The 12,595-nt window shown below is 43.3% G+C and overlaps 1 protein-coding gene across 2 annotated transcripts in view; it reads right to left on the bottom strand.

Moving 5' to 3' along the window:
• The window catches only part of Mmp2 (Matrix metalloproteinase 2), a 70,462-nt gene that overhangs the window by 4,125 nt on the left and 53,742 nt on the right, over positions 1 to 12,595 (bottom strand). The window lies entirely within an intron of this gene.

Below are 12,595 nucleotides of genomic sequence, written 5' to 3'. Positions count from 1 at the left end.
TTTGCATAATTTGAACTTCAGCCCCGAGACTCTAAAACTCGGGAGCAAACTAAGCAAAAGTCACCCACATGTAGGCCCTGTATCTGTCTCTTATCGTACGCCTGGGAATATTTTGTAAAACCGCTAATATGGTGGCCAGTGGTGGCCAACTTTCGCCCTGCAACACCCGCAACTTTCACTTTGTCATGCCGAAAGTTTCGCCCTATTCTTTGGCTTAAAGACGGAGGCGGTCCTTCGGACTTTCGTGGTTTTCACTTGGTTTAGTGTTTTGTACATTTTCCTCAAAAGTTTTGGCAAACACACGCCGGCTAGTAGTGTACGTAGTACCTGAACCAACTCGGGTCAAAACCGCAGCGCAGGTTTCGGTTAGAGTTTCGGGTGGGGAGGGAGCTTATGTATATTTTTTTGGGACACTCTATATATACTCGCCACTTGCTCGATTTCCGTCAACAAAGTTTACCAAGGCAAGGGGGCCCGAGCTATCTGTGTTCCGTGTTTTCACATTTTATGCAAATTAGTTATGTTTCTTTTATGCCGGACCCGTCTGCTGCTGCTTCTGCTGCTCTTAACTACCGCAGCACCCAAAAAAAAAGTATACATAGAAGGGCAGAAAGTTGATCCTTTTTTGTGGTTTACCTAAAGCCCAATACCCAGGACCTGCCTCTCTTGCAATTTGCCAAGTCCCATTTTTTTTTTGTTTTGCGCCAGGACTCTGTTTCCTTTTGGCCTTTTTCCCAATTTCTCTGGGGCGTTGCGTGTCGGACTTCAATATGCATTGAGGCATTTGGCCAAGGACCTGCAGCCGGTGATCGTTTCCATAAATGGCACCGATTGTTTCGGTTTCCAATTACTTTTCTAAGCCATTTAGCCACTGAGATTGCTTATGGCCCAATGGAATTTCCGGTTTCCCTTTTGTTGAAACCGAAATTTAGGCTTTGATTTCATCGATTCTTTATAATTCTCTTAATGCATTGAACTGCAGCCTGAAGCCAGCTTTCATCTCTCAAATGCAGCTTCACTTTGGCGGAATTGAAAGGCTAAACAGCATCCTGTGAAAACATCCTGGGGCACTCACGTACTGTCAACTGCCGCATGCCACTTGACCTGCAACACGGTGATTCGGTTTGGATGCCACTAGGAGCCAGGACCCAGAAGCCATGGGCCATGAGCCAGGGCCAGGAACTAGCCAGAAGTCGCAATCGGAGTCTGTAAACGTCCAATGTCCTGTGTCCGTGTTGTCGACCCGACAAAAACGTGCTCAATTGCAACGCCATTTGTTTGCCCGACTGTTGATCCGTTGGGCCTTCCAGTCCGTTCGGATCCTGTCCGTATGCGGATTCGTTTCTGGATTCGGTAGGAAGGAATGGAACTGAAACTAGAGCCCCGTTTGCCGTTTGCTATTTGCGCAGAGCTTGTTGCTTGCCAGAGTAAATTAACTCAAGTTGCCACTGCCACCCATGCCCCATGCCCCATCCCGGCACCAGGAAACAGTCTAATCCCTTTTGGTTGTTAGGACGGCTTCAGTTACAGAGAAAGAAAAATCAGCACGGCTTAAACAATTAATTCATTTGTGTGTTTTTTAATCCTAAATAGTTTGAAATAAATATTAAACCTAAGAGACTTTTGTGGACTTGTCTTAAAAATATTAAACTTTATTGATAATTTTTGTCAGTGTCCTATGTACTGACCCTTGGGTTGTGCTAATTTTGTTGCTGTTGCATTTGGATTTAAATGCAAACCGCTGCAGTGTATCCGGTCACGTAGCCATTTCCAGTTGCTGGAGCAATAGTAACATCAGCAACATGCAACTACAACATGCAGCAGCACCACTGACGGAGTCGGGCTTGACCTCTGTTTGTCTTTGCCCTGTCACTTTGTGTGCCGAGCATTTAAATTATTATGAACCCAGAATGTGCACGAAACCTGCTGTTGTTCCAAAGGGGCAGGCCAGTCAGTGTATACCCTTAGTATACCCGGGTTCGAGGCTTTGAAAAGCGGAGTTGTTGCCGCGAGCCACGAGCCACGAGCCGGAGGGGGGCCTGCCAGGTGGGCCAACCTGTCTGGGGAAACGTGTGCTTTGGCCAATTTGTAGCCATACACGTAAAACAAACTGAACAATTAGCCAAATGGACGGAGCACTCTCTATGGCCTGTGAATAACAAAAGGAAATCATCCGACTGAGCGGTCAGGTTTGCTTGCAAATCTGAATGGAATTTTTCGGGGTTTCTAAAGCACATACACAGTCTAGGTCTAAGCAAGGCCCTTAGAAGCAGTAATTGCTATCACTTGTTACTAGATCATCAGTGCCTATACTAACTTATACAAGACTTGTCTAAGACTTGACATTCCTTTACTTCCAAAATTAAAAAATCAAACATATTGTTTGCGGCAACAAAAGACTAAACTTCCAAGCCTTTGATGTCCTCACCGCTGGCAAGTCCTTGAGCCAACTTCCATTTTCATTTTCCGTCAGAGTCGGACATGTTCAATACTCATTTGGTGCAATGTCACCATTACGCCAGCCTGTGACAAGCGAAGGCTTGCGAACCCGGAGTCGCAATATATCAGGTGATCCACACATGCAGACACACATGCGAATTTTGATTAAAATTGCACCATGGCAGTAGAGGCGGTGGAGCTACCTGTTATCCTGGCACTTGCCTCGTGCTTCCTGCCTCCTGCTACTTGCATCCTGTCTGTTGGCTGTCGTCTGTCACTGGCAATTGATTGAATTGAGCACATCGAGCCATGAAATGTTTGTCCGCAGGCTAACAACTAAATCACCGTCGGCAGTTTGAAGCTTTGCATGCTCCTCCGGGAAGACGGCACTAAGTCATTGCCCAAAAAAAAAAAAAAGAAAAACTAAAAATTGGTGGACGGGTTGGGCTGGGCCGGAATGAAGATGCCGTAATAGAAAACGCCAGAGGCCCAGTTGCCAGAGACGGAGATGGAGCCGTAGCCACCCACGGGTACTGCAGGCATTGAATTTTGCAATTTCTTCTCAATCGCATAGATTTTTCTTCCTCCTCGCCAAAAATAGACAGCGAGAGAGAGACACAATTTCGTGCACATTTTACTCGAGTTTTCCTGCCATCAACTTCCGCCGAAAGTTTTCGAGCGCGGCATTTTCTTTTTTTTCTCCATTTCTTTTTTTTTTTGGTGTTCCCCCCTTTTTTTTTGTTGTCTTTGTTGTCAGACAGCTATCGAAAAAGTTTCGCCATGTTTGTGCTGCAGCTAACAAAATGAGTTTATTTTTTGCTTAATTTCGCACAAATTAAAACCGTCGATGCCGAACTTAGCACAAAGCTTGGAAGCAGAGGAGTTGGGTAGCAGGATAGCTAGGGGTTCTGGCTCTGAAAAATGTTCTTTTTCGCAATTTTTCCTTGTCGCGGCAGAAAAGTTTTCGGCTTGCGACGAACAACATTTATCCTGTATAGCGGCTATACGCCATACGCCATACTCCATACTTATATGGGCCATAAAATATCTAATGTATAGAAGAGATTTCGAGTCAATTACATAACTCTACTCAGGGATAGGCGGGAGTGGTCCAGAGCCCAGCTGGACGAAGAGTGCTGTCAGCTGGAAATTTCCACAGAAGTGCAAAGTGCCTGGAGAACATGTCTCATAAGTGTCGGGCTCAAGTTTGTTGGCTTTGGATATTGCTTCAAAATACTTTTACACAGGAAATAATTTCCTCATATTTGATATTTCTTATATCGATTATGAGTAACAAAATGTAAACCATAATATTTTTACTGATATGAAAGCCAGGTAATCAGGATTAGCGATGACGAGTTCCTAAAGAAACAAACATTTTCCTGGCATATCCTTTTACACGCGCCGCCGGAGCTTACACACCCACACACACACCTGGTTTTGGGGTCGAAAATCTTAACCGAAAATCCTGCCGGGTCGGCCGCAATTCTCATAACCCCCCAGCCAGGACAACCCCGTCGTAGTACATCGACAAACATAATTATGCCTAACCGTCTGCTTAACATTAAAAATTTAAGCCTTTGTGATGCGATGTGGCATCTGTGTGAGTATGCGTGAGTTTTTGGCCAAAAAGGGTTTCTGACATGGGAAATGAATGGCCGGAGATGGGGGACCAGACATCTCAATAAAATAGCTTGAAAGCAGGACAAAACCTGGTCTTAAAATAATAGCCCGGCCAGATGGGCTTTGCGGTGGGAGGGCGATCGGGTCAGAGTCGGAATACATTCAGCCAAATGACTTTGCATCTTGTGTTGTCATAACAAATTTAATTAATAAATAATCGCAATTTAGCCACAAGAGTAATAACGTAAAAAGTACGGTTTGCAATAAATGAATATTTGCCATTATCCGGAGACATTTGACAAGTCTCAAGTGTTTAAAATTGCAAATGTTATTTTCTCATAGAACGCTGCTGGAGAAACACACATATGGAGGATGCCGGAGGCCCCAAAAGGTAAATATTTGCCACAAGAAGCTGCCCCAAGTATGCAGCCCTGCTGCCAACGTTCGTCCTTTGGGCCCCCGGGGAAAGAACTGACGGAATGGAGCACACACATCCGTGGCAGGAGGAGAGGAGTACTTCAGAGTGCCAGGGCAAAGCTGTTTCAAATATCAGAGGCAACCACCATCATCACCGCTCTTAAAATGGCATATGGGTTTAGAAATTTATTACCAAAAATGATTTTAGCCATTAAGCATTATTAAATTGGCAGACTGCTGTATTTCGTCCTGGGGCGATGGCGCTTAAATTCCATTGAAACTCTGTTTATTTTTCAAATTATTTAAAAAGCCACGATTTGCTTGTTTATACTATTATTTGAATTACAATTTCAGTTTTTTTTTTTTGTGATTTATTTGAACAAGTAACTCGAGTTAGTCTTGTGGATACTCTGTCCTGCTATCGCTCACTCAAGGAGGTTGTGATGGATACCATATCGAAATAACATCACACCCAGGTTGAGTGAGTCAAAGCAAGACAAAAAGGCGGCTAACTTTCGTTTCGGATTGGGGTTCACTGTTTTGTCCGGACAAGCAACTTTTGGCACTTCATTTCGGGGTAAGTTTGCCAAGGCTTAGGTGACGACTCAGCTCTACGTTAACAATAACACTAACACTAACCGTAACAGCAACAGATTTGCAGGACAAAGTGCTCATCCTTTAGAGGTTCTTCTCTACCAAAAACGAAAAAAAAGAGTAAAAATAAAAAAAAGGGGCTGAAAAGGGACCACTTTACGCATGACTTTTGGCAAACAAATTGCATGTTTTATACATTTTTTGATTTGTAAGTCCTGGCTTGGCACTCCGGTTCCTGAGTCCTGAATCTGGACCCAGACAAGGGCTTACTCCCTAATTGAGTGGCAGTCGCATGTTTTATTTATGATCCCGGGACCATGATGGAAAAAAATAAATAAAAAGCACAAAATCGGACCCTGATACCCAAAGACTTCTCAAATTAAGAATCCACACTAATTTGACACTTGATTGAATTGAAATTTTTAAATGTTTCGTCCTGCCAGCTGGAAGCAAAGGATGTCAATGGGCGGAATCCTGCATAGCCGGACGATTTGCAAGTGTTACACAATGGCACGCACTTGCCATGGAATTGTGGCGGAAAAGTGCTGCAATAGTGTATCCTTGGACACACGAGTGTGTGTATATTCCTTACAATAAGTATACGCAATAAATCATAAAATAAATCGCTTACATTCATCGCTGTCAGTGCACAATGCTCCCATTCAGTATACTTCAGTTCAGACCCATTCCTGTTCCGTTTCTATGTTTTTTTTTTTCATTTTTTGTCAGCAGCAGGAGCAACTACGAAGGATACGTCTAACAAGCTGTCACAAAAACCCCACACAGAAGCGGAAGGAGAAATCTATACAAAACCATTTGACAAGCAAAGGCGCACCGCATCGTGGCAAAGTAAGCAGTCAGAGAAGCCCGGGTGCCAAATGATGCGCAACGTTATCTAAACTTCGACAAATGTGGGTGGTAGGTGGTGGCAGGCACTGAGAGAAAAGTTATAGAAAAGTTGTAAATTATTGTGATTTTTAAGACTAGACAGAGCTAGAAAGTCTGTGAGAATGTAAAGATATTAATATACCTCTTTTGTGTCTCTATGTTTAATATTTTGTCATCTATTAACTAGTTTATATATTCATTTAAATTTATATATTTTATATTTATTCTTTAGGTGCATTCAACTGACGAAAGGAGACAGGTGAGACCCATCAGCAGGTAAAAGGATCGAACCAGAAGGAATGAAGCGGTGCGCGCTTGTCACACGCTTTTCAATCAAATTCAAATTTACTCGGCACACAGACACAACCAAACAGACACACACCACCACACACACAGAAAGACAAACACACCCTTACAGACACACACACACACTTCATAGTACCGTAAATTCAACTGTGAAAATTTAACACATTACCAACCGAAGAAAAGGGGAAACCTGTTGGCGGGAAAGCAGAAGGAAAATCGTGGGCAAAGTGTAGCATACAAATTGGGGCCACAAGGAGTGGGAGTGCTAGGGCGAGTCCTAGTGCGAGTATCTTGCGGATATGCGGCGGGCAAAAAAGATAGGAGACGCAAACGTGATGAAAGGGAAGAAAGGCACAAAGTGAACTGCGGTTAATGCATATTTAATATGCAATCTGTGTGTCAGGCAGTGGCGAATGTATAAATGAGTTTGCATAACTTAGACCATCAATACATGCAATTAAAATGTCCTTCCAGCCCGGTCGGGGGACGTATATTAAATACATTTTCGATTCAAGCCAAAAAATCATAACGAGAAAGCCAAGCCACAAGACAAATTAGTTAAATTTTGGATGTAATTTAAATACAAACACACATACATAGACAAATTTTGCAGAATAAGTTTTAGTTTCAGTTTTTCGACTACAAATATTTACCACAACTCATTAGAAAGTTTGCGATTTTTCATTATTACTACAAATGACCGGGCTTTGCTGCAACAAACTCTCAACAAGTGAGCCACATAATTACGTTATTACAGCTGCCCCCCAAAAGGGCCAGGATCCCGGTCATATAAACTATGATATATATCATGTGTCCGAGGTCCTGGCCAACTTTTTTGGAACTCCGGTGTACGGAAAGTTTTGGCTGAAACCAAGGGAACTGTTGCTAAATATTTAAATACAGAGACATCGCTCAGTTGGCCGCAGGGATCTCTCTGCTAAAAAGGCGCCACCAGATTCCATCAGTTGGACCAGCTTTTCGACCTGGTTTTCGTTTTCGTTTGCGCCTTTTGCCTCTTGGACAAATTTTAAGCGCTCTTTGTCGGCGGCTTTGCTTTCCGGTTTTGCTTTTTGGCCAAAAACAGCTTTTCGCCGGTATTTACACGGCCAACTACTGCGACTCATTGGACGCTTACTGCTTTGCGGTGTTTAATCTACTTTGCTTATGCTGCAGCTCCATTTTGATCCTTCCCTCTTGCTCCTTTTTTCCCCTTCCCTATCTACATCCGTTTGGCATTTGGTTTTCCGGGGGATTTTCCACCTCACCCATCTTCCCCTCTCCTTGCCGCGACAGCTGTGTGTTGTACATGTGTGTTTATCCCGATTTTGTTCGCCCCTCTTAGCCGATTCAAAAGTGTGTGTCCTGGCCCTGTTCTGGTCTGGTTTGGTTGGCTGTTGGCCTTGTGTATGTGTGTGTGTGTAAAAAACAGCTTAAGCTGCGTCTCACTGACTTTGAATTTTTTATGCGCTAAGTCGACAGAGGCGGGCTAAGCAGCTTTCTGCGATGCTTTTCTGGTTAACTGCATGCCGAACCCATGTCCTCGATTTTCCACCCAAAAACAAGCACTTGGAAAAAACATTTAGCTAGCATTATTTAAAGGAAGAATGTTTAGGGATTTCCCAATTGGTTTCTCCGAGTGCATCCCCTTGTAGCTCTCTGTTTGCTGGGGATGGAGTTTCCTCAAATTGAATTGCACATTTGAGCGCATTCACCTAAATGCAAATCGGATAATGGAGGTTACCTTTTTCCGCCCGGGCGTCGACACTGCACTAAATTGTTTGGCATTAGGAGTGTTTCTGGGAGTGGGGCAAAAGCAGGAACAACAAATGTCCTGGCCCCCTCTGTTTTTTTTTTGGATTCACACTCTGGGCTATCATAACAGCTGCAGATGCAGCTGGCTATAACGCTTGCCATTATCGAAACGTTTTGCATAGACGGGGTCACTATGCAAGAATACGATGGGTTAGTCGAGGGATAGGAAGCAACTGTTTTGGCTCAGACACAGTCAATTGCCAGAGGCATCCACTTGTGCCCCAAGGTAAACTCAAAGGCAAATGTTTGTGGCATAAAGGGAAATGGGGAGCCAGAGACTGAGACTGAGACTGGGACTGGGACTGGGAGAGAAAGTCTGGGAAGATAAAGACATATTGTAAACATTAAACAGCTATCAGCCGGATACGTTCGACTTTATTGATTTCAGCAGGCGGCTGGCACCCTCTCTGGCGTCCTCAGGTCCTTTTCCATTGTGTATTATTATTCGAAGGAGTGGAGGTGTCAGCCGAAGTACGTACTTTGATTTTACAACCCGTCGGGGCGACGGCAAAGGCAAAGGCAACGTGTCTAAGAAGTCAACTCACCTGCAAAGAAACCAAAGAAAGAAATTGAAATTTTAGTCAATTGTATATATACTATATAGCTTTATATACAGCGGATACAGTCGCTATATTTCCCCCCTTTTATATGACCTTATATATATGTATGTATATTTATGTTTATTTTGCTGACAACGTAAGCTCGCGAAAACGGTTGCTGTGACAACTATTGACTGACTGAGCGGGGCGTTGGAAGGTGTGAGTCTGGGTGTGCGAGAGGGCGTGGCAGGACGCCCTTTTTTCCACTCTGGTATATGGTATATTGTATTCACGTATCGATTACTGGAGTGACGTCGACGGGGACCGAAAAACAAAACAATTTGTCAAACAAATGTGCCAAAAGTTGATGCCATCCAATGGAAAACTTATGGCAAACAAACAAATAAACCAAAAAAGCAAACAAACAAAGCAAACAGGAACAGGACCTGAACTCGGGGTAGAAGGTGCGTTGAAGGCAAGCCAGCGAGTACAGTTTAGAGTCCTTGATGCAATGACGCAAGAACTTACGTAATCCTGCCAAAGGAAAAACCTAATACGCAGGTATTAACTAACAGGTTTTATTTATTTACTTTGGTTTGAGGATATAATATAATTAACTTTTGTTTATCAATTATAAATTGAAAGACTTTTATACCCTCATCAACCCATGGAACATATTGTGGCAAAGGCAAACATAAAACTATGGGCAATTCAAGGAGGCCACACAAACCATTGTTCGATGAGTAATATGCGGTTAATAGCCATGGCGGAGACTGTATCGAGAACAGCCAGAAGGGCTCTGGCGGGGGGTCCTCATATCGTCGTCCATATGCCACATCCATAAAATCGAAGTGTCCCGATGCCGGGGAGGACACCATCAACTTAATGATGCATAATGATATGGGACGCGAGACGCGGCCCATTACCCACACGCAGGACTAACCTAGCTGGCAGGACAACCGCCCTATAGGACATATAGAGGACTTTGTCCCCCAAAAAGCATCCCCCATTTTGGGTAAGCACTTGGAGTTGGCTGCTTAGCAAAAATGGCCCAGCGCCGGCTTGTCAATTATTTATTTTTATTGGCATCATAATGATTTCTGACTGCGATAATGATGATGGAAATGGAAATGGAAATCGAAATGGGGCTTTGACAAGATTTTGTTTATTTTAATTTCATTCTTAGCCAAATATTTAAGCAGCTGTGGGGGACTGGCAAGACTGGCAAGTATCTATAGATTTTTATTGATTAATATTAAATATTAGGTATCTTTTAGCCAACTATCTTATCAATTAGTCGACTGTTTTTCAAAAGTATCTAAATGTCCTTTGGGGAGGTTGTTGTCGGAGCGGCATTGAGTGGCTTCTGAAATGCGTTCTGTGTGTATGGGTATTTGTCATGTACACACTTAATGCTGAAAGAGTGTCACTAACAGTATTATAGTCTGTTTGTCCACACCTCCGCCACCTACTCCCCCGTTTCAGTCATCCTGTTGGCGCATATTTGTTTAGTGCAGGTGACATTTAAATTAAGCTGCTGCCGTTGCCATTTCCCAATCCACAATCCCAGTGTTCCTGTTCCTGCCCCAATTCCCCTTACTGCATCCTTTTTCTCCATCGCTTGAAAGTACTTTCATGTCGCCGGTCGGCACAAACACTCACCCACTCTCGCACAGGACACACTATACTATACAGGATGCATTGGGATATTCAGGGGAGACTGAATGCAGACAGCGCTCGTTAAACTCAATAAACGTTTGCACTTTTTATTTATGTTCCCTTACAATTGTTCGTCGCTTGATTAAATTTCTTTGTTGTTTTTACATGTGGGAGTATTTGTGTGGGCGTACATGGTGGGTGTTTGTGTGTTTAAGTGTCTATGTGTTGGTCCGTCCCACTGACAATTAAACTAGCCAATTAAACTTTAGCCTCTGAACCCCTAACACACATCAGTCCAATAGCCATCGCCTCGTCCTGTCTGTCCTTTCTGTTTGCGTTAAACTGGCTCCTAGCTTCCAGCTCCTGGCTCTTGGCTCCTAGTCCTGATCCTGTTTTTGCTCCTGCTTTTCCGCCACAAGGATCCACTGGTCCCTGGCAAAGTGTTAATACACAAATACCCAAATGTGTAGTTAACACGAGTTTGTGTTTCTTCTTTCTGTTCGTCTTTCTCCTTTTAGCCGTTTGGGTTTTTGGCCCGTTTGCTTTTCCAGGAGGTAGCCAGGAGGTGGTAAAAAAAAATCCAACAAGAAATTAAATAAACTTAAATAGGGAGAAAAAAACCAAAGCCAATTTAAGAGAAAACCAAACATTCGGAAATTCATTTGCCACCAAAGAAATATTTAATGGCCGGATCTAAAAGGTAATTAACTAAGCAGCTAAAACTGGATTGCATTCCTCAATATTCGCATTTCTCTTCTTAAATATCATAGCATACATAAAATTGCTGGAATTTTCAACTTTTTGAATGACAAAGCCAAAATCGTAGAGATTTGTTGTCGTTTTTGGCCTGAAAGCTTTACGGCTTATCAGGCACTTTCCATTCGAATCAATTTAATTCGATTCGATATTAAGAAAGCACACAATTGCCATTCTTATGCGAATGCCGAATGGCCTCTCTTTGTAGCACAAAATCAGAACAAAGTGAAATTATCCTTTCGAAAGGCATACAAATTGCTAAGCATATTACGTATACGCCCCATGTACACGGATCTCTGTTGCTACGGGGTGAAACGAATGGGAACGAATCCATTGATTATTTATTTATGGCAGGCGAAAGGTGTACAGAACGTTGTTTGACAGATTCAATTGTATATACATATATATACATATAGAATATGTACAATGAGAATGCGTGCGAGTGTCGGTGAGTTATTTCCGTTTTATATTGAGTCGAAAATGTCAAATGCATAACGAGAGAAATTCACAATTTTGATGTAATTGACAGCCGGGAGTTTGAAGTGGTGTGGGAATGTGGATGGTTGGGTGGCTAGATGGTTGGCTGGATGGCTGGCTGGCTGGCGGGCTATATGGCTGACTGGCTCACTGGTTGGGTTCACTGGCAATGTGGTCATATCATAAAATGTCAAACTTGTTTGCTGTACCAGTTGTTCGTGTGCTGGCGCAAACGGCAACATTTGGACAAAATGCCTTCTTATTTGACAGGCCATTTGGCAGTGACATGACGTTACAATGAACATCTGCGACCACAGACAAGGGCATAGTTATAGTCCACGATAGTCCACGGCTGATTTATTATGCAAAGCGCTTTAATTAGAGTCTGGCCAGGACTCGGCAAGAGCCATCTGGCCGCACAACACTCACATACACACATAATAATTAAACAATGAACCACAAAACAATTAGCTGACTGTGCATGACATCCAGGAGCCAAGCCGCAACTGCTTGGGATTCTTGTGTTTTGAAAAAATATTAAATCTTGCCAAGGAATTTAAATTCCCACTTGGATGAGTATTAGCAAAGAATATGTCTGAATAATACACAATGGAAAAAGGTAGCTACTAGCTAGTTATTATTCAATAAAGACCAACTACTATAAATTAATTAAAATAGTTTTTTTTTCCTGTGTCCCAACCTCGGGGCAGTCGCATATGCAAAAATCAAGCTGACATCTGCTTAAGTGGCTCTGGGTTTTGGGCCATGCACCTGGCTCTGGCTTTTACCAGATGCTGCCACGCCCCCCCTTGCTGTCTGCCAGGTTGATTGGACATGAAATTGATAGCTCACCCATATGCAATGCACATATGTGTGGCTGTGGGTGGCTCTGTACGGCTCTGTGTGGGTGTATAAGTGCGGTTTGCATGTGTCGGTGCTTAAGCAAGTTAATTGAATTTTGCACTCAAGTCGCCAATGCTGCTGCTGCTGCCCCCGATGGTGTTGCTGGTGTGGCACTTGCTGTCGCCGATGGGGTGTTGCAGTTGCAGCTGCAGTTACTGTCGCTGGCATTGGTGCCACATTCA

The sequence above is a fragment of the Drosophila bipectinata genome, chromosome 2R (assembly GCF_030179905.1).
Source record: "Drosophila bipectinata strain 14024-0381.07 chromosome 2R, DbipHiC1v2, whole genome shotgun sequence".
NCBI classification, from domain to species: domain Eukaryota; kingdom Metazoa; phylum Arthropoda; class Insecta; order Diptera; family Drosophilidae; genus Drosophila; species Drosophila bipectinata.
The sequence above is the reverse complement of the archived record's forward strand: the minus strand, read 5'-3'. Positions and strand labels throughout refer to the sequence as shown.